The sequence below is a fragment of the Panicum virgatum genome, chromosome 3N (assembly GCF_016808335.1).
Source record: "Panicum virgatum strain AP13 chromosome 3N, P.virgatum_v5, whole genome shotgun sequence".
NCBI classification, from domain to species: Eukaryota; Viridiplantae; Streptophyta; class Magnoliopsida; order Poales; family Poaceae; genus Panicum; species Panicum virgatum.
In genome coordinates, this window is record NC_053147.1 from 31,708,696 (window position 1) to 31,728,376 (window position 19,681).

Genomic DNA, 19,681 nt, shown 5'->3' on the forward strand with positions numbered 1-19,681 from the left:
AGTACAGCTCAACAGAGAGAAAAACTGGGCCCTTCTGGTTCAAAAGAAAAGAGAAAAAATATTGGGCCAGCTGTTGCACCGAATGGGCTTGGACACAACTGACAAATTGGCCGCAGAAGCCCAAACCACCGCGTCTGCTGAGAAACCCTAGCCCACACCGTCCTCAGTCACTATATATGATGGCGAGGTTTGCCCCTCATCTTCTACCTCCGCTCTCCGCCGCCGTCTGCAAATCGTCCGGCCAATTCCCATCATTTCACGGTTCTATGCGTGGCTTCTCGTCGTTTTACGGTTCGATGCGTGGTCTTTGTGTTTGCGTTTTTGCTTTGGTATCTTGCTATTCGGAGGCTGTGATGCGTCATGATAAGGGATTTTCTGAGGGACGGAGACCGCCTGGTTTCCGCCCTGCTGATTGAGAGAAACCAATGGATCCTTCTGAGCCTCTTCATGCAATCTATTCGATTGATTTTTCCCTTGTATTTTCTTTCATTTTTCCCAGCTGATAAATATGTCCAAGATTTGGTCCGGTTGATGTGAGGATAAACCTTCATAGAAACGCTTAGTTGTGTTGACTCAAAAAATCAGACTACAATTATCTGATCATCTGCCAAATCTTGCTCGAAATCTTGTCTTTTTTTATGTAGGTTCGAAATTTCTCTGGTTTTGAATGGTCTTTTTTTTGCTTTCATACGGGTACCCGTGCACAATAAGCCGATGCTCTGGATGAAGAGGAGGAAGGAAGCATGGTAGTGTGCACGGAGAGCACACCAGCGGGGTCTGCATGTCTGCTCGCCGGGACGCCTTCGGGCTTTGATCGTGCGGGCCTGGATTCGACCCACATTTTCATTCTCTTGCTTACCTCGTGCTCATAAGAGATACCATTGCGTCTACCCCAAAACAGGCTTTGTTGCCACAATGTTCTTCTGTTAGGCTCCGAAAAGAAAACGACTCGGTGACGAAAATTATGATAGCTGTTTGGTGTTACATTTAAAAAATGTCACATACGCCACGAATGCGTGCTACTCTCCGACTAAGATCTCGATGAGCTAATCAATCCAATTACAGGGAGATGGGATGAAGAGCTCATTCAGTCAATCTTTTGGCAGGTGGATTGTCACAGAATCCTCCAAATCCCGATTGGCCAGGGTCTTGAGGATGTGGTAGCGGGGCATTATAATCGGAATGGTCTCTTCTCAGTACGATCAGCTTACCATACCCAATGGATGTATAAGTTCCGAAATCATCACCACATACCAGTCGAGGGCGGTACGGGTCCTAGCTCTGGATGGCGTCAGTTGTGGAAACTCTCGATTTCCAGCAAGATTAAGATTTTTGCATGGAAGGTATTGCAGGGGTGTCTACCTTGTTTTGTTATTCTAGCAAACAGGAATATAGCTTTGAGTGGTGTTAATTGTCCCAGATGCTCGACGGAGGCCGAAGACATCAAGCATGCACTGTTTTCTTGCAGCAAAGCAAAGGAGGTTTGGGTGTCCCTGGGAATGTGGAAACATAATCGAAAAATTGCTGCTTGTTGACAGATCGGGGTCTGTACTGATACAAGACATAATCAGGCAAGAAGGTGCATCCACATACCTTAAACTTGTGGGTTTGCCTGAGCTGCTGCTTACGGCCTGCTGGTTTATATGGTGGCAACGTCGTCGAATGGTTCATGGGGAGGAAATTCAAACTGCAGCACAATCAGCTTTGTCGATAGAGGTAATAGCAACAAATTACTATGCGCTAGCGACTAAGCCATCGACAAAAATAAACAAGACCTGGAAGAAGCCTGCAGAGGGTTTCCTGATGATCAATGTTTACAGTTACATTTCTAATGTGCTGGATGCACACATGGCGGAAGCCTCGGCCCTGAGGGAGACTTTTATTAGCACAAAGATTGGTTCTAGCCAAGTACAAAATCCAAGCTGACTGTATGGAGGTAGTTGATACAATGCTGGAGGGAGGATATTCAGCTACGGCATCGGCTGCCATTTATGATGAATGCTCACAACTTTGGGAAGATTTTGATGCAATTTCTATTAGCCATTGTAATAGGGAGAGCAATGTAGTAGCTCATGAGCTAGCTAGGCAAGCTATGTTAGAAGAATTCTTGTGTTTGGATTGATGATCAGCATCTATCCGACAATCGCTGGTGAACGATGTAACTATTATTTCGAATCGATAAAGCTTGCCGACTGGCTTAACCACAAAAAAAAAAGATCTCGATGAGCTTTCAAACATTGGCTCGCAACAGTTTCTAAATGTTCAAGAAATTTAATTATGCTTGCAGGTTTGAACTAGAAACTTTTCTTATAATAATCTGGGAACTTCATGATACAACTATTCCCTCCGTCCCAAAAATAAAATGCAGCTCCTTTTTTAAGTTTGACCACATTTGCAACCCCAAATCTTAAACCTAACTCTTCCCTTTGAGGAGGCAAAATATACTTATTTCTAAAATATGTAACATTTCCACCTAAATTTTTAATTTGATGTGCTTGCGTCAATAAAAGGTAGGTTTTTTATCTAAATTTTTAGTTTGCTTCGCTTATGTCATTGACAAGTGAGTTTTAGTACATTCCATATTCGAGTTGGACTAGCTTTTTGTCCAAGACTCGATCACGTAGATCTTTATAAATTAATTAACATATGGATAACTATGCATATGATATTTAAATCAGTTTTGTCCGAATATTTGTCTTGTACTCCCTTCGTTCTGAAATATAAGACATTCCAACATTCATGGAGAGCCAAAGTTTTTTAAATTTGACCAAATTTATACAATAAAGTAATAACATTTATGATATCAAATATGTACCATTAGATTCTCCTTTAAATATATTTTGATAATATATCTATTTAGTGCCATAGATTTTATGATTCTCTCTAAAAATTTGGCGAAACTTGAAAAACTTTGACTCTCCAAGAATGTTGGAATGCCTTATATTTAAGAACATAGAGAGTAATTCTAAAGTTTGATCAAATTTATATTTATGTTATAAAATAGGTATCATAGTAAATCTATTTAAACATTACTAATTTTTTTATAAATTGGTCAACTTTAAAATTATTTGACTTCCCATGAGTGAGAGTTGAGTTCTTTTTGAAGTCTTATTCCTAATGTAAAATTATTGTTTCATTAGAGCGGAACTTTGAAATTTGGCAACTGAAAACATCTTGAATTGAAACTCGAAAAAGGATCTGTGACTATTTGTTGATTGAACAAAAGAGGAAGCACAGAACAGGCTAATTATAAAATGTAGTTAATGACCCTATAATTGCCTTGAGACTGTAACATAATATTCCACATGTTCCATAAAGTACAACTTTCATTATGTTGTAATATAATTGTAATATATAAAAAGTGTTGTTATTAGAAAGGAGCCGTAATATACACGTAATAACACGTTAACAGCAGTACAGTACCTTAGGTTCCAATGAAGATCAAGTATGGAGCCGATGTGTTGGTCAAGGCTGGCGAAGAAATCAAAGCCCCATGTGTTCTCAGAGCAGGTACAATAAGGGTTTATTAGCCTGTTCATGTCTGCAACAGTTCTATGTGGATGAGAGAAAATGAGGTGAGAGAGTGCCATGAGTTCTTCTATAAGAGACACCTCTAGCACGAGAAATAAAGCACAAGAGTCGATTTTGGAGCCCAACCTGTCTCTTGCGCACACATTTCATGAGCTTTCATTTATTTTTGTATGTAAAAATTTAGTGTTCCAATACCCCCATAAGAGACAATTTAAAAGACAATTATTGTAGTATATGTCTTTAAGTGGTGTCTCTAAATGACATGGAAGGAGCTTAAAATCCCCCTTATTGTCCTTGCTCTAATGAAGATCAACCATGAAGCCGGAGTAAGGCTGGTGAAGAAATCAAAGCTACATGTTCAGCTAATAGTGCTCCCATTAGACCGATAGTTGGCCATTCGGGCCGCCGGCACGGCACGAGTCGGACCGACTCGGCCCAGCCCAATTAGGCTCGGCCCGACTAGCTCGATTATTTATTCATGCCGGGTCGGGCCGGCCCACGTGTCGAGGCCTCGGCCCAGGCACGACACGAGGGCTTGTTTTTCGTGCCGAGTCAGCCCATCGGCCCGATTAACCCATTAAGCTTGTAGGCCCGATTAGCCCATCCGTAGGAGAGGATGGTGGCACCGGTCGCGGTGCTTCGGCGTGGGGAGGAGGCGGCGGCAACGCCAGCTGCCGCGCGGCGATGCAGGGAGGGGAGGGGTGAGGTGGCCTTAGCGCCAGTAGGTGGTGCCGGTCGCGGTGCGCCGGTGCGGGGAGAAGGCGGCGGCAGCGCCGGCCGCCGCGCGGCGATGCGAGGAGAGGAGGGGAGGGGCTGTCGCGGCCGCGACATGGAGGAGGAGGCCACGCGAGGAAGGGAGGAGGAAGAGCCAGCGCAGGCGCTCGGCGGCGAATTCGAAGCCGAAAAGGAAGGAGGAGGACGTCGCATGATGGGGAGGAGTGTCGGGCTGGCAGCAGCACGTGGGATAGAATGAGGGAGGAATAATCTAGGATTTGGAGGGATTGTAAGTATATATGTATGGGCTGGTGAGGATGTTTTCTATTTGGGCCAGTTGCTAATCAGGCCGAAATCGTGCCAGCCTGCTAATCGTGCTAGACTGGACCGGCCCACGTGTCGAGGCTTCGGCCGGCAGGCGACCTGTGCCGGGCCAGCCCGGGCCCGATTAGCTTCGTGCCGTGCCGGGCCTGTGCCGGGCCAAAAAGCCGTGTCGTGGGCCGGCCCGTGGGCCTCGGGCCGAATGGGCAACTATAATTAGACTTTAATTTCTGCTCCCTCCGTCCACAAAAGAATTCAACTCTCACTTGTTAAAAAGTCAAACAATTTTAAGTTTGACTAAATCTATGCAATAAATTATGAATATTTATATTTTTAAGTAGATTTATTATAAAAAATATATCATGATTAATCTAATGCTATTATTTGTACCATAATGTTAGTGTTATCTTATATAGATTTAGTTAAATTTAAAATTGTTTTATTTTTCAAGAAACAAGAGTTGTATTAAGAGCAACTCCAACAGATTGATTTTTCTCTTTTCTTTTTTTTTCATCTTATAAGGAAATCTCACATCACAATTTTAGCCTATTGGAGTGATGTGCTCCAGCAGATTGATTTTTTTCTTTCCCCTTTAATTCATGAGTGGCCAGAATCTTCTCATGCATGTGGATCTTGTGGCTAGGAAAGAATAGATAGAAAAAGAGAAGGAAAGGGAAAATGTGGAATTTCCCTTTAAAAAGGGGAGAGGGGAGGGAAATAAAGGGGAAAGGGGATAGGGAAAAAGGAAAATCATTTGGAGTTAAATTTTTTCCCTAAATCCCCTTTATGGCTAAAAGGTGGAAAGGGAAAAAGGGAAAAATCAATTTAAAGTTACTCTTAATAGAGTTTATTTTTTTAACTCAAGAGACCTCCGGTGACATGACTCATCGAGAGTCCTCCCCTCACCCTTCCTTATCCACTAGTGTAAGGATCACCGGGGTGTCCGACCCTAGAGGGGAGGGGGTGAATAGGGTCGCTAATTCGCTTTATAACCTAGGGCTCAATCTACTTGCATAAGATAAACCTAACACGTCCTACACATACTAGTTATGACTAAGGTTTATCTATGATACTCTCTACTTACTCGAAAAGACTTGCAACCTATAGTCAATCCTAATCAAACTAACTAGGAAAGTAAAGGCACGCAAGATAGAGTAAGTGTGGAAACGTAATGCGGTAAGTAAAGAGGTAAGTACAAGAGTGATGCAAACTCCCGAGTAGACACGGTCATGTAACGTGGTTCGGCTCAAATGCCTATGTCCACGGGACACCGAGGCTCTTCCGATCACCGTCTTGCACTAGGCCACCAAGGCGCACCGTCAAGCAAAGAAAAGTGCCCACAAAACACCGAGTCTCGTGCACCGCCACCGTCTCTCTCGGTCACCCGGCCGAAATCCACTACGGAGCTTCTCCACCAAGGAGGGGGTCTCCTCTTCCCCGTACAAAGTGTCGGCACCGGTCCACACCAAGTCGGAGGGTCGTCGACGGGAATGCTTTGCTTGCCTCGGCAAGACTTCTCTTAAGCTAGCTCTCTCAAGAACTAAGCCTATACAAGTGCACAAAGCACTCTCTCAAAACTTCTCACATGCTAGATATAGCACTAAGCACTTCTAGGATGGTTGGTGATTGATCTTTGCTTGGGCAGCACTTTCTTCAGCTCTTGAGGCTTCCAACCATGTGTGACAACTGACCATGGGGGTATATATAGGCAGCACAAGCAAATATAGCCATTGGAGAAAAGCTGCCTGAAAAGTACCTAACGCCGGTTAATCCAACGCTCCCCCAATAGCCATCGTCGGTTCAACCGGTGAATGCAATTTGCCCGACTGAAATACTAGCCGTTACTTGTACGGGCAATTAACCGATGTAGCGTCGGTTCAACCGGTGAACGTAGTTGTCCTCTGATCAACTGAAAAACCAACTCTCTGGACAACTACACCGACGTAATTGACCGGTGCATCATCGGTTCAACCGATGTATGCATTTTCCTTGGTCTTCTTCTGCCATTGCACCGACGTATTCAATATCTTCATCGTCGGTTCATCCGGTGCACTCTGCTAACTGAGTCTTCTCTGAGCCCATTGCACCGGTGAGTGTAATTTGCCTCACGCCGGTTCAACCGGTGAGTGCAAATTACCTCTGTCTTGGTCCTTTCGACCTATTTTCTTCGGGGTTTTGTATATTTTCATCCCTTGGACCTATAAGCCTGATAATGATCATCTTAACACATATATTAGTACAAGTATTGTGTGTGTCATCAATTGCCAAAACATTATATTGAAATATGGCATGAGAGACCATTTTCGCTACAACTAGTATTTGTCGCGCGCTCATGCGCGCGATGAACAAATGTTTTGGGATTTCAAAGCAATTATAATAGAAGTAAAAGTAAACAGATAGTAGTAGGTATATCACAATCGTCGATGTTTTCAAGAAAATTATCTAATGATATATTAATTAAATTTAATAGATTCGTCTCGCGATTTTCCGTCCATGTGTGTAAATAGTTTTATAATTATTTTATGTTTAATACTTCCAATTAGTGTTGCAAATGTTTGCAAATGATGCTAAATTTTTTTGCTAACTAAACGGGTCCAGCAAAGAAGACGATGGAGATCAAAGGCATGATGACTTAGGCTCTGTTTAGTTCCCTAAACTTTTTGTACAGTACCAATCACATCGAATCTTTGGACACATGTACGCGGTATTAAATACAGTTGAAAAAATAACTAATTATACAATTCAATTGTAAATGACGAGACGAATCTTTTAAATCTAATTAGTTCATAATTGGATATTAATTGCTAAATAACAATGAAAGTGTTACAGTACTCAAACTCAAAAAATTTCATGAACTAAACATAGCCTTGTCTTAGAAGGGCAGCAAACAGCAGCCCTAACGCAGCAACGGCAGACCGCACGGCTTTTGGTAAACGGCGCACGCGTCGGCAGCAGGATAAGCCGCAAAGCCAGGCAGCAGGCACCTGCGTGCCCGGCGAGGCGGCGACACAGTGCAGGAGCCGATGGTCCAAAATGCTGCTAAGCGCCTGATGAGCATCGCATGGTCCAGCGTTTTGGGGCGACGTGGCCGGGCTGGCCCCGCGCCTCCCCCGGCGCGTTTGTTACTTTAGACTAGAACGTTAAGCGCGTTTTGCGCGCCCTAGCCTGACTACTATAAATTTTATTAATATAAATGAATCGAAGAGCATCTACTTCTTCAAAAAGTATGTAAAAAAATTATATCTAGTATCCCTAATATATTGTGCTTTGCTAAGCCTATGCTTCCCTTTTCTTATTCTCAATAATCAATTTATTACAATTACTTTAAATAGCATCTGGCAAAAACTTTGATGGAGTTATGATGATGAATAGAAGCTCAGACGATCAGCTATTAATTCTACAAAATAAAGTTGCATGTTCCCAATTAACATCTACTCCCTCTATTCTGAAATATAAGTCATTCTGGCATTTTACCAGATTTATTGAATATTCTCTGAATCTAGACAAACTGTATGTCCAGATTCATTGAACATTCTATAAATCTGGATACAGTAAAACACTCTCAGAATGACTTATATTTCAGGACGGAGGGAGTACACTATATTAGTGATAAGAATGTAACAAATCTTGTTCTTTTCTATTTATTGTCTTCCTTCGCTTATTTCTCTTGCTCTTTTCTTCTCTTTTCTATTTCTTGCCTTCTATGTCTATTTCCCTTCTTTTTCCCAATCCTTTGTATCTATTTATTTATCTATTCTCTCTCTTTCTTTCTTTCCTCATTATAAATATCATGTACATAATCTTTGTTTGAGTATATAATTTATCTTTGTTATAATTTTTATCAACCTTGTTTGTTTCTTTTATAAGATATTAGTAGATCTATACTTACTTACCTTTTACTATGATCTAAAAAAACTTTTACTATAGTATCAAACAATTTGATCACAATTGAGAATGAGCCATGCTTATTTATATTAATTTATTTGTGTTGTGGACTCATAAGTTGGGGTGTGAAATAATTTATTTCCTTTTATGAGTTAAGCTGTTCATCATGTGTATATATACTTATAGAATATATTTTTTCAATGTAGATGTATTTGTTCTTCACATAAATTTATTTATCTATGTGTAACTATTGTGTTTACAAATGCACAATCATCTGTTCACTTTGTACCTAAATTTTTTGGACTATTTTCTATTATTTATCATATACAATCAAATGTTCGTGATATTTAATATTTTCTTCATAATATATTATTATTTGTTCGATATGTTTAATTTTTTAACAAAATATTTATTCCCAATAGCTGAAATTAATTATTTAGTGTAATTTTTTTTCAAAATGACATGCAAACAAAGGTAATTGGGGTCTTGTTTGAAATATTTTGCCATAAGAAAAACAATGGTGCAATCTAAATTTAATTTGGATGCTTGGTTTAATAGTTATAGTTTTTTTTTAATTTTGAATTTACATGCATGTGGGTTACGCCAGCTAAAATTATCATCCCACAGTACGCGTGGAAACAGTTCCACAGCTGGGCTGATGACGGCCCATCATAGAATGGAAACAGTTTCGCAGTTGGGCTGATGATTGTCCATCTAATATATCCTCTTTTTTGTGGGTATCTAAAATATCCTCCAGATAATGATAGGTGGAAATGTCATCTGAAGTGATATATAACCGCACCCGGAGCCCCATCTGTTGCTTTTGCCCATCGCTCCAGGTGGGGTAGTCACGGCTCAGAACCCATCAATATGTGTGGGTGGAACTTGGGCATACGACACGGATGAATGCTGCCATATTTTTTCCTCCATGTCCGCTCTCATCTGCCAAGCTGAACCTGTTCCGCGCTGACTGTGTGGTCCATCCTTCCGTGTCTAGCACGTTATGGTCCTGATGCCCGGAGCCTCGAAGCTTGTCTAGGCCTCCGCCTGGGGTGTCTACTCATAGCATATGCGACTACCGTCATACCATCGCACAAATCCGTCGGAGTTAAAAATATTCCAGAAATGCAAATAGTTCCAGAACCAAATAAAATATTCCAAAACAGGATAAAATTATCCCAAAATAGAAAATATTCCAGAACAAATAAAAATATTTTTTAAAAAATATCATCTAAATATAATCAAGTGTGGTCTAGTTTTGAAGATCTTGTCGTAAGAAACATAACGGTGTAATCGAAATTTAATTTGGATAACTGGTTTGTAAAGTAGAGTATTTTTAGTTTAGGATGCTCGGAAATCAAAATATATGTGCACATCTACTCTTTTCCTCCAAATGCACGAGCTCAACTTGACGACGTGGGGTGATGCGGAGAGCAGCGGCGGGCATGAAACGCGGAGAAGGTCGGAGGGGAGTCTTTAAGAAACCCGATGTGCCCCATCTGGCGCGCTCATCCATCCCACCTCCATCCTCATTCATACCCCGCCGCCAGCCTCCCTCTCACCGGCATCCGAGGCGATGCCGGCGAGGACTGCAGTTCTTCCTCCCTTCTATGGTGACGACTACCAGAGCTAGGTAGGAGGAGGTCGGGGACCACAGCGGCTACCAAAGCTAGGTAGGGGGTGGGGGACCGGCGGCGGCGCGCTGTGCTTCCCAAGCCACCAGGGAGGGCAACGTTGGGATGCTTGGCGAACCCCGCACATTGTCGATCTTTTCTTCTTTTGCTAATGTGCATCGGACCGAGAGGTCTCATTTGGCGTGCAGCTCCATGGGTATGTTATGTTGTTCTCATCGACATGAAAGGCAAGTGGGGGCATCTGGTTAACTGAAATTGAAATGATCATTTCAGGCTTTCACATCTCAAGAAGAACGTTGGAAGAAAGCAAGTAAGAAAGCATGAAAAGCAATACATTTCAGCCCAAGGAACAAGAGCAACCAGCGCAAGTTGTGTGCACGTTACGCGGAACAACAGATGTGGGTGCAAGAGTCACATCGGGTGGCCATTGGCAATTAGCAGGAAACTAAAGAACCTGATCAAGCGTGAGTGCACAAGCGAATAGGCGAGTACAAAAGCCACCGACACAAGACAACCATCCGAATATAATGCACATTGTTGAGTGAGTGGATGAGCACACCAAGAGGAGCTAAGTCGAAAAAGAAAAGAAAAGGAGAACACATACAACCGCTGAATGTATGAAAGGAATCACTAAAAGCTTAATCACCAGCTAGCCCACTCTTCTTTTCACAAAAGAGAAGGTTGGTTAGAGGAACAAGATATTATTTTTTATTGACTAGACAACCTCTTTCTGCTTTATGTCTGTATGCTTTCCACATAGAATCCTTTAGCCAAGGACAAGCATGTCCCGAGCTCTGATCTCCCCTGTTACTTACTGGTTCGAGCACTGATTTTGAGACCTGAATCCCCATTTCATCATCACCTCAATCTGAATCCTCGAGCCCAGAAGTAGACGTGTTCAAAAATTAAGGTATGTATGTATGCCTCTGATCTCCCATGTTAATTGCTGGTTTGAGCACTGATTTACAGTTTTACACATACATGAAAGCTGAATACCATGCTCAATTTCAGCTCAAGCCATGGAAGCGCTCCTGGATGTTTTGACATCCTATGTGAGCACAGTGCTCGCAGATATGGTGAAAGACGAGGTGGGCATGCTGCTCGGGGTCGCTAGCGAATTTTAGAATTTTGAGGGTAAGCTGCGCAGTCTCAAGGCCTTCCTAGCCGACGCTGAGAGGAGGCGCATCACCGATGAGCATGTGCAAGTGTGGGTGGGGAAGCTCAAGAGCGCCATGTACGATGCCACCGACATCATGGATCTGTGTCAACTCGAGGCCATGAAGTGGCGGGAGGAGTCTATGCCCATTGATCCAGACGTGGGGCGCTGCAAACGGTTCTTCTTGTGCCTGCAAAACCCAGTCTTCACCCATAACATCAGGAGGAGGATCAGGGAGCTCAACCATAGCCTGGATAACATCAAGAAGGATGCTGAGGTATTCAATTTCATCAACCTCGCATCTTTTGAGGATCATCGCAAGGTGGCTCCTCACCTTGCCACCAGGAAGTCTGGCCCAGCAATTGACCGGTCTGCTATGGTTGGGGAGATCGAAGAAAATACAGGAGGAGAACACAAAGAACGTGAGATGTCAAGTTGACAAGTACCTTGACCTCATATATTGTGATGAGTGATTGTCGTGATGACTTGGAGGTTTTGGCGTGTTAGCTTGATTTTGACTTGTGTTTGTGTCAGGCTAACCGCTGTGTGTGCGTTTTGTTTATGTTCTTGTGTTTTCTTCTTCAGTGCCCGTGTGGAGCGTTAGGTGTTGACGGGTGGTCAACACGTGGAGTGGACTAACCGTGGTGTAGTCGCGACTCTGTGGAGATTGCGCCGTGTGCTTGGTCTTTGGATTGCAGGTACACGGGCGTCAAGTGTCGATGGAGAGCTGCCGTGGAGGTGCTGTGGCCGATGGACCGTGCGGTGGACGGCGGTGAAGGGCAGCCGGGACCGGAGCTCAGGTCGGGCGGCAGCTGTGGCGTCCACTCCTGGATCGAGGGCGCAAGCGGCGACGGAAGGCGGGTTTCTTGGTTTGCGCCACAAAACCAAGTAGGCGGACGGCGGTTGAAGATGCCAAGTCGTGGAGGCACGGGCGTCGGTCTCGGGACTGGCGGAGGCGACGAGCGTCGACAGCGTCTAGGGCCTCGCTGCGGGCGAGGAGGTGGCGGGCATCGGTCGGCGTCTAGGGCCGTCAGAAGGCCGAGGCAGGAACGACGTCTAAGGCCACGGCGTGGAGGCGGGAATCTTCCCGCACGAGGAGTTTTGGCGGTTTTCACAAAACCGGCCATCTACTCGGGTTTCACGGACCTTCCAAAACCGTGGACCAGATCTTCATCAAGATGGCGGCATCGTGGAGAAGACTTCGTTCCGAAGAAAGAACCTCAGCCGTCAGATGGGATCGTGTACAGGGGGATGCTGCAGACCAACCGGTCTGACCGGTCCCTGGCGCCGGTCTGACCGGTCCATGGAACTGGTCTGACCGGTCTCTGCGGGTATAAATACCCCTTCACTTGTATTAGGTTAGTGCGGCTTTTGTAACTCGTCCGTGGATTGCTTGTTCCTCCAGGCCACCGCCCTGTGTCTCTCCCCCCGTTCTTCTCTTTAGAATAGGATTTGCTTATGGATTTGTGAGACTTTGTATTGGATTTGATTGGGAAAGGAGGCCCCATCCTCCTTGTGCCCTCTGGGCTTTTGAATCAATCCAATCCCGTCTCTCTTGTGCTCTTTTGTGATGGATTTTCGTTTCGTTTTTGGTGCACATGATCGTGACGGTTCGTAGAGCTCTTTGTGGCGATTCCCGTACCCCTAGCCTCGTCCCAAATTCTCTGGAATCACGAGTTCTCACGAATTGAAGTTTTTGAGTTCTTGAGAAAACCCCAATCCTTCTTGATCTTCTTTTAAATTCTCAAGATTCTTTGATCTTTTGGGAAAGATCTCTTGGGGATATGTTCGCAGGTTAGTTGCGGAGGTATCCTGCAAGTTTCACTGATTTGGACTTCGTTTGCTCGAGATTTGCCATTTGGAGCTTTGTTTGCGATCTGTCTGGGTGCAACCGGTCTGACCGGTCTCTGAAACCGGTCTGACCGGTCTGGGTTTTTGAACTCCAGCCCGACCGGTCTGACCGGTTAGAGGGAGCGGTCTGACCGGTCCGAGTCTGCCAGGTCTGCAGATTTTATCGTTCGCTTCCGTATTTTCTCTAGCATGTTCTAGGGGTGTTTTGTGTTGGTTTAGCTCTTCCATAGCTATTACAAACTTCACCTAGAACTCTTGAGGGCTCGTGGTGATTTTGGGATATAGGCCGACGGATCAATTTCGAGAGAAATTTTGATCGGCTCTCATTCACCCCCCCCCTCTGGTCGCCAGTTTCGGTCCCTCAATTGGTATCAGAGTCTGGTTGAGGTTTTCAGTACCTTAACCGGTTCGAAAACCACTTGGTGACGTTTGTGGGAGTTTTGGCTTTGGGCTTTTTGTTTTGAGCCTTGGTTGTGCTAACCCTAACAATGCCTTTATGTTTGCACCAAGCTCTTCTCTTTGTGCATCCTTGTCTCTAGGTTTGAGTGGTGTAGTGATGGCTTCGAGAGATGACCAAAAGATGAGGAGTGAGGTTGAAATGGAGCTGAAGACTGAGGAGGAGTTGAGTGCGAAGGAGCAAGAGATGACCTTGCTGACGCTCTTGTTTGAGAAGCAACAAGAACCAGAAGAACTCAAGGACAAGCTTCTCAAGATGAGCCAAAGTCGTCTTGCTCAAGGTATACTTAGCCTGTTCACTCGTCTTTGTGCGCATGATGAGCATAGTGATGAGCGCATAAGAAAGATCGATAGACTTGAGGATTCTATTGCATCTTCTTCATGTGACTCTTGTGAATGTTTGCATGACGATCTTGTTGAGTCTCATGAGCTTTGTGATGCTTTACATAGAAAAGTTGGGAAGTTAGGGGATTCTTGCTCTAGGCTTAGATGTGGGCTTGTTTATTGGAAATCTCGTGCTTTAGCTCCATGCCTTGATTTTGTAGCCTTGCATAGGAAAAATGATGAACTGTGCTCCTTGCTTGCTTGTGCTAGATCTGAACATGAGCTTTTAGAGAAGAACCTTACGTCTAGCTTAGACCAATTAGAACATGCTAAGGCTTTGATTGTTGCCTCACATGTTGATCTTGGTGTTGCTAGAGATGAGATTGCTTTGTTGCATTCCGTAGCTTCCTTGCTAGATGATGTTGATGATCATGCCATGCTTGATAAGAATGATTTGGATATGTTGCTTGCATGTGACTTTGAGCATGATCATTTGCACAATAATTTCTTGTCTAGCTTTGATACTATTGAACATGCTAAGGCTTTGCTTGATGTCTTGCATGATAATCATGATGCTGCTAGACATGAGGTTTCTTTGGTGCATTATATTGCCTCTTTACCATGTGTTTGTTGCAATTCTTTGAATGCTAAGTTTGATGAGCTTAAGTTTGTCCACAACACTTGTGTAGCTAATCTTGAGCATGCTAGGGCTGAGATTGATGAGATGAGATGTAGGCCCAGCTGTTTCTCTTTTGCTGATGTTGCTTGCTAGACCTCTTGTGCTTCAGATTCTTTGCATGATGTTGATGCCTCTTCTGGTGTTATTTTTTGCACATCGTGTTTTGATTTGAAAGTTGAGGTTATGGCTTTGGAGATCTTGCGCGATGATATGAGCGCTGAGTTGGTTGTGCACAAGGATATGAGTGCCAACCTTGAGAAGGAAGTTGACCTCTTGCGTACCACTTATGCCAAGTGCATCGAAAAGGAAATGGAGAACTTGAGAAATGCTCCGTGTGGTACTTGTGATTGGCTCAAATATCAAAATGAGGTTTTGGTCACAACATGCAAGGGTCTTTGTGCTACGTTCCTTGGTTCTCACACTTCTCTCCACTCTGTTGCTGGCTTTTCTTCCCCCTTGCCACCAGAGTTAGATACTCATGTTGAGAGTGAATCCATGGACAAGAGCACTTGTGGTGTGGCTAAGGATAGCTCTTCCATAGCTAGTCCTAAGCTGTGTGTTGAGTCAGGTGATGTCCAAGGGAATTCACATGGCAATGGTGCTACTTCCATATTCGGGACTCAGATTCCCAAACCAAAATTCAAGTGCACTTTTTGCAAGAATGATGGGCATACATTCGATTTCTACTTCCGCCGTGTCAAACATGAGCGAAGAGTTCGAGCTAAGGCTTTTAGGAAGTCTCGTGGCCTTTCCCATGGCACGAGCATTCCTAGTGCGGGACTAAGTTTCAGGCTAGTGCTCCTTGTGCTAAGTCCCAAGGGATCTCTCACTTGTCTGAGAATTGTGTGCCTCCCTCTAGGCCTTTGTACCATTTCACTTTTTGTGAGAGAGATGGGCATCAAGATAGCTTTTGCTATAGGCGTGCCAAATGCATCCGCCGTGCTCGGGCTTCTAGGCCGTTGGATGTTCATTGCCCTTCTCATGGCATGAACACTTGTGAGTCTTCTGAGAAGCAGTGTGCTAGCTCTAGTGAGGTAAGCCAGGGTACGTGTGTGGGTAAGTCTCAAAAGACCTTGGATGGTCATTGCCTCTTTTCCAGTGGTGACTCTCGTTTTCCTCGAGTTTCTCCCGTGAGACATAACTCCAAGGATGTTTCAAAAACTATTTTGAACCCGCATTTGCATCATGCTAATCCTCGTATTATTATCCATGCTTCTCGTGATCATGTGGCCAAGTCTTGGGTTCCCAAGTACATGCTTGCTAACCCTTCGGGATCCAAGACTCGGGCTTCTTCTTCCTCTCTTTTATAGGCGAGAGGACGCGGATGGAGAACATGTGCTCCACAGTTCTTGATCCTTTGCAAGGTAGATCAAGACAAGATGGTTCTCCATGCCGGCTGGTGACCCTATGGATCTTTGTATCATTTGTATATACATGAGCTTTTACTCCTTTGTTCTTTGTGTTTTATTTTGCATGTGCCCTGTCTAGTCCCCCCCCCTTTTCTAGACTTGTGCTCTGCTTTATTTGTTTTGATATCATATGTGGTCCCTCTAGGATTGTTCTAGGGGTATCTTTTGTCTTGGTATCCACCTAGATTTTCTATTGGTATCTCTATGCTTGGGTAGCCTGACTAATGCCTAACCATATGCTTGAGCTTGTTTTCTCTTGGTACTTGGCTTCCTCTTGTTGGTGTCTAGCTTTGTCTTGTGCTAGGTCCCAGTCTATTGAGGGGGAGCTCTATCCCAAGTTGATGACCGTGATCCGGAGTTACTGTGCCGGCTGCAGGCTCCGGCCCCTTCTGCTTCGACTACCTCAGCTCAGGAGGACGATCCAGTACCACTACTTCTACTTCGATCGTTCACCTCTACAAGAACCTGTTCGAGCAGAAGGTGGACCCGCTGAGGACGCAGGGGAGGTGACCTCGAGCTTGCTATGCTCTAGGTCCAGCGGGATCTTCATCGAGGTATGTAAGTGTTTGACTTGTACGATTTCTTCCCAGGATAGACTTGTGGTTTTCTGATTGTTACCTTTTCATGGTACTCAGTTGGATCCATTCTGGTCTAGTCCTGTGTGTCCTTGAGCCTATGTATTTGCTGAGTGCTTCATTTGCTTAGCTTTTGGCTTGTCTTTGTCTTTCTCTTAGTTTTAGCTTGGTTAGTTGCATTGTGCATATGCATTGTACATGTTTGCATTTTGCATTGCTTCACTGCACTGGCATTCTTGCATACACTGTTATGATCTTCTAGTGCTTGCTAGTGTAGTTTCTTAGACTTGATCATGTATAGCTTGCTCCATAGTATATGTCATATCATCTGAGTTAAGCTTTTATTTTTTATTTGAAAATCTGAAAATATGGTCACCCTGTCTTGGCTACTAGCATGATAGGGTGTATTGATGTGCTTTGCTATCTCATTCATGCTAGTATGGCTTGTATTCTTTGACATGAGCTAAAATTGTTAAATTTGTTCAAAATATGTCTGAAATGGAATGAAAAGATCCAGATGAGATTGCTTGTCGCACTGATCGAGCTTTCGGGACGGCTCACATAGCACTAGTGAGAACCCGGGCAAGGCTGTGCATGACTGAAGCGAGTGCCTTAAGCTTCTGACTGCCTTTGGCATAGGCTTGGCTTCGTTGCTAAGTAAAGCATGACAAGCTTTTAACCCCTGGCAAAATCACTTGCTTGATAAGTTTTGATATGCAGAATTAATTCGTGATAAAATATAATGGCTGTTTTGGATCACCTTGTATGAGTTTGACTAGCACTGCATTCTTTCTCCTACTTGCTGTTGCTAGATCATGGGTGATGCTTTTATATTTTGCTGAACTAAACTTGCTAGCTCTAGACTTGATTGATATATCCTGTTGAGCTAGATTCAGTTCCTGTTTATGAAGCACACATGCCTGTCACTCGATGATCATATCTTTGTATGCCTGAATGTTTCACGTACACCCTCTGCACAGCATTCATTGCATAGCATGCTTTGAGGGGGAGTAGGCATTCAGGTTGAGCATTTATCCAGGGGGAGTTGACAATTTGAGTGCTGCACTCATGGGGAGTTGTGCATATTGTGAGAGGTTAAGCATTTTGGGGGAGTTTGAGCTTTTGCATGCTCTCGCATCGGTTGTGTTGAGCCTTTGCCTCTTTCTGGAGGAACCGGTGCTTTGCCATTGCATGACTGTGTTGAGCCCTGCCTCTTTCTTGAGGGGTCATGCTTTGTTGATCGGTTGCGTAGAGCCGTTGCCCATGTCTTTGGGGACCGATTTTTGGCTTTGGTTTGTCTCATTCCGTGTGATCCTTCTTGACTTTTCTTTGGCTTTTGATCATTTGGATGAGATTTTTGGGTTTTTGCACTTCAAACCATTTCTTTGTGCTTGATTCGTGTAAGTCACTCATCAAGGGGGAGAAATGTTCCAAACCATGTCAATAAATAACCATGTCAATAAATACCTTGGTTTGCTTGGTGATGTGTGATTGACAACGCTTGTCGAAATTGGTTTGAGTGTTTTGCTTCTTGGATCTTTCGAAGATGTCCTTTGACTCCTTGGCGGCATTGAGCTGTGATCCTTTTCTTTGGGAGCCAAGCAGTTTTTCTGTGGAGTCTTCTAGATCCTTGCTCATGTCGAGTGGCCTTGTTCTTGGCTTTTATCTGGCTTTTGGGCACTCGCTTGGGTTGTTCTTGCTTTCATGTCATCTTTTCGACAATGTACTCATCAAGGGGGAGATTGAGAGGTCAAGTTGACAAGTACCTTGACCTCATATATTGTGATGAGTGATTGTTGTGATGACTTGGAGGTTTTGGCGTGTTAGCTTGATTTTGGCTTGAGTTTGTGTCAGGCTAACAGCTGTGTGTGCGTTTTGTTTATGTTCATATGTTTCCTTCTTCAGTGACCGTGTGGAGCGTTAGGTGTTGACGGGTGGTCAACACGTGGAGTGGACTAACCGTGGTGTAGTCGCGACTCTGTGGAGATTGCACCGTGTGCTTGGTCTTTGGATTGCAGGTACACGGGAGTCAAGTGTCGACGGAGAGCTGCCGTGGAGGTGCTGTGGCCGATGGACCGTGCGGTGGACGGCGGTGAAGGGCAGCCGGGACCGGAGCTCAGGCCGGGCGGCAGCTGTGGCGTCCACTCCTGGATCGAGGGCGCAAGCGGCGATGGAAGGCGGGTTTCTTGGTTTGCGCCACAAAACCAAGCAGGCGGACGGCGGTTGAAGACGCCAAGTCGTGGAGGCACGGGCGTCGGTCTCGGGACTGGCGGGCGTCGACGGCATCTAGGGCCTCGCTGCGGGCGAGGAGGTGACGGGCGTCGGGCGGCGTCTAGGGCCGTTATAAGGCCGAGGCAGGAACAGCGTCTAGGGCCACGGCGTGGAGGCGGGAATCTTCCCGCGCGAGGAGTTTTGGCGGTTTTCTCAAAACCGACCATCTACCCGGGTTTCACGGACCTTCCAAAACCGTAGACCAGATCTTCATCAAGATGGTGGCATCATGGAGAAGACTTCGTTCCGAAAAAAGAACCTCAGCCGTCAGATGGGATCGTGTACAGGGGGATGCTGCAGACCAACCGGTCTGACCGGTCCATGGAACCGGTCTGACCGGTCTCCGCGGGTATAAATACCCCTTCACTTGTATTAGGTTAGTGCAGCTTTTGTAACTCGTCCGTGGATTGCTTGTTCCTCCAGGCCGCCGCCCCTGTGTCTCTCCCCCCCAGTTCTTCTCTTTAGAATAGGATTTGCTTATGGATTTATGAGACTTTTTATTGGATTTGATTGGGAAAGGAGGCCCCATCCTCCTTGTGCCCTCTGGGCTTTTAAATCAATCCAATCCTGTCCCTCTTGTGCTCTTTTGTGATGGATTTTCATTTCGTTTTTTGTGCACATGATCATGACGGTTCGTAGAGCTCTTTGTGGTGATTCCCGTACCCCTAGCCTCGTCCCAAATTCTCTGGAATCACGAGTTCTCACGAATTGAAGTTTTTGAGTTCTTGAGAAAACCCCAATCCTTCTTGATCTTCCTTTAAATTCTCAAGATTCTTTGATCTTTTGGGAAAGATCTCTTGGGGATATGTTCGCAGGTTAGTTGCGGAGGTATCCTCCAAGTTTGACTGGATTTGGACTTTGTTTGCTCGAGATTT

General features: G+C 44.6%; 1 long non-coding RNA gene and 3 other non-coding genes across 4 annotated transcripts; all 4 read left to right on the plus strand.

Annotated features, from left to right (window-relative positions):
• The first annotated feature begins 341 nt into the window (after window positions 1-341).
• LOC120668247 lies at window positions 342-446 on the plus strand. Its single transcript, XR_005672344.1, has one exon. It is a non-coding gene; the product is annotated as a small nucleolar RNA R41 (small nucleolar RNA).
• Window positions 447-526: 80 nt separating this feature from the next.
• Window positions 527-606, plus strand: LOC120668268. The gene has a single exon (XR_005672363.1). It is a non-coding gene; the product is annotated as a small nucleolar RNA Z155 (small nucleolar RNA).
• Window positions 607-730: 124 nt separating this feature from the next.
• LOC120668282 lies at window positions 731-843 on the plus strand. Its single transcript, XR_005672376.1, has one exon. It is a non-coding gene; the product is annotated as a small nucleolar RNA snoR100 (small nucleolar RNA).
• Window positions 844-9,942: 9,099 nt separating this feature from the next.
• Window positions 9,943-11,780, plus strand: LOC120665708. Its single transcript, XR_005671288.1, has 3 exons — window positions 9,943-10,281; window positions 10,359-10,995; window positions 11,097-11,780. It is a non-coding gene; the product is annotated as an uncharacterized LOC120665708 (long non-coding RNA).
• Window positions 11,781-19,681: the final 7,901 nt, after the last annotated feature.